Source organism: Engraulis encrasicolus, chromosome 12, assembly GCF_034702125.1.
Source record: "Engraulis encrasicolus isolate BLACKSEA-1 chromosome 12, IST_EnEncr_1.0, whole genome shotgun sequence".
Classification (NCBI taxonomy): domain Eukaryota; kingdom Metazoa; phylum Chordata; class Actinopteri; order Clupeiformes; family Engraulidae; genus Engraulis; species Engraulis encrasicolus.
The window spans coordinates 11,405,060-11,407,559 of NC_085868.1; the positions used below are offsets into that span (position 1 = coordinate 11,405,060).

A 2,500-nucleotide genomic window follows, 5' to 3' on the forward strand; every position below is an offset into this window, starting at 1 on the left:
CCTGGAAGTTCATAAGGTGAACAACGCATTTCGCTGTATCATCATCAGGTTCAAAGAGTGAGGAGTGAACCTGCCGCAACAGTGAAACGCATTGTTCATAAGCTTGATGGCATGGTGTATGGCTCTCCTATCTTTCAAATGTTGAACGGCTAAAAAAATGATGAGGGTCTGTTCAGACTCATCAAAACAATCTACTGAATGAAAGTCTTTGCATCCCTCTCAAATAACACCATTTCTAGAGGTGTACTTTAATGATTTGTAAGAAAGAGCTTGTGGGTTAATGAAGGTGTAGGCTATCATTGATAGACTCCTTTGTATGCACATGGGCCTCTACCAATGATAACCTACTCGTCTACATGAAGATCATTTTTTTTCTGCGGGGAATCAACCATATTCACTTACTTTGACATCTATTGTGTGTATACACAAGCTGACTGATACAGCGTATTTGAGTCAGCACTCTGAGATATGTTTCTAAGTCAATAGCAGTATAGCACATCATTTTACACCTTCATTGCTCATAAGCTCCTAATAGTCATCAAGAGTTCTTCCAATTCCCGGTTCTCAAACGGCTAAGGCGCAATGCTGTTATGCCGGGGACGTGCGTTGAATTTTGAGCCCTTTCTCCCCATTCCTGTCCTCTTTCTCTCTCTCTCATATTACTTTCCTGTCTCCTCTCAGCCTGACCTGTTCAAGTTTTTTTTTTTTAAATCCTCTAACTTCTGCATATGTAAGTGATCGATCGGGTGGTCTTCCATAGAGTGTCCTTTTTTGAAGCCAGAAGACGCGAAGATCATCATTATTAATTCTGCCCACTTTCTGGTTGGTTGAGAGGTCAAGAATTGCTCAGGTCTCCTAGACTAGTCTTTTACAGCTCCTGCTATTCTTGTCTTTTCCCACCCCCTCTTTCACCTTCCCCTCTCCACGACAAGGTCTCTGTGACTCACAAGTCTTTCATCTGAGGCGGCTGGAGCTTTTGGCCAATCGCCAGCCCGCAAAAGTGACACACCTGCCCTTTGGGCTCACCTGAACCCATGTTATTGGATTAGCATTAGCCAATCAGGCCGCAGATTACTGGATGGTGGTGGGAAAGGTGTTGTTGTGACCAGAGTGTCAACTAGCCGTGGCCCTCGCACAGCAGGAGGGGATCATGTAGTCACAATCCTGTCTGACCTGCTCATCCAGGGCCCGTCGTGGCCTACTGAGTCGGGCGCCTCAAATAGGCTGCAACAGGTGATGGATAGTGCTACAGACACATTCCCAGTGAGATATTTCCCAGGTATATCAAACCAGGTTTGCTAATCAGTATACTATAACTGCACCAAGAGAGGTCAGCCACCCAACATTGTGCCCATGGGCACCAAATAGTAGCATTGCTTCTTGTCAGGCCAGGAGCAATACAAATATCGTTTCTCCCCCCACTTTGTCGGGAAGCAAACAGCCATTAGCAAACCAAGGGAGGCGGGTCCACCATGCCGTTTGGGAAATGTTAATTGTTATGCTCTTGCTCAGACCAGGTCTCGAAGAGATATGAAAGTCGATGATAATCAGACTACCAAATTAAATAGCCCTCCAGGAACTGGTGAGTTGTCCACGAGGGCATTCGTACATGGTGTGAACATTTGAAAGGGATGCTAAGACTTTTATTCAGCAACTTATTTTTAACAGGTAGCACTCAGTACAGACCATGGGTCAGGTCATCAGTCTTGGTTCCCATTTTGATAATATGTATCTCATTTAGAACGTGGTGGCTCTAGGGCCAGCTTCAGGCAACTCCACAGGTCGACAAGGAAGCTATAATTAAAAACCCTTTATTTTATCTGGGGCATGGTAACACTGGTAAAACCGCCAACCGGTTTCAACCCACACTGGGTCTTCATCAGGGCGTAACTTTTGTCTTCCTACTTCAGGAGCACCTACAGTTTGGAGTCTACAGAGTTGGAGAACAAGAACGCTCAGAAATCCTTCTTCTTCCAAATATGTATCTCACTTGTAACGTATTCTGCCAGTAGAGTAGAGTAGAGTAGAGTAACTTTATTAATCCCCAGGGGTAATTCAGGTATCCAGTAGCTTACATAAATACACAAATAAACGAATGCCCACATGGACATTTTAAGACACAAATAACACAGGGATAGTCAGGAAGGGGAAAATAAAAATAAAAATAGTTAAGATAAAGAATGTGAAAAAGTAATATGTAAAAAATGTAAAAAGGTTATACCAGGCTAATGAAGAATGTGGAGGGAGGCAGTAGATGACTAATCTTCTCCTGGTCCATGGCTAAAGTCCCCGCAGGCATGGCATCTAACCCCACATTGCTCCTGCACTTAAAGGACAACTGGACTATTTTGAACATTAAGCCCCTTTTATAACTCGGGCGCTCTGGCTAAGAGCGTGGGCTAAATACAGTTGTCGGCGTTGTAGTTGCGTGTGTTTGTAGTTGTAGTTCGTGTATTCTCTCTGCCATTGTCTTACTTATCATTCTTCCATGCCCTCTTTC

General features: G+C 44.0%; 1 protein-coding gene across 4 annotated transcripts in view; it reads left to right on the forward strand.

Annotated features, from left to right (window-relative positions):
• Positions 1 to 2,500, forward strand: part of pi4kaa (phosphatidylinositol 4-kinase, catalytic, alpha a) — a 94,336-nt gene that overhangs the window by 64,191 nt on the left and 27,645 nt on the right. The gene's annotated exons all lie outside the window — the stretch shown is intronic.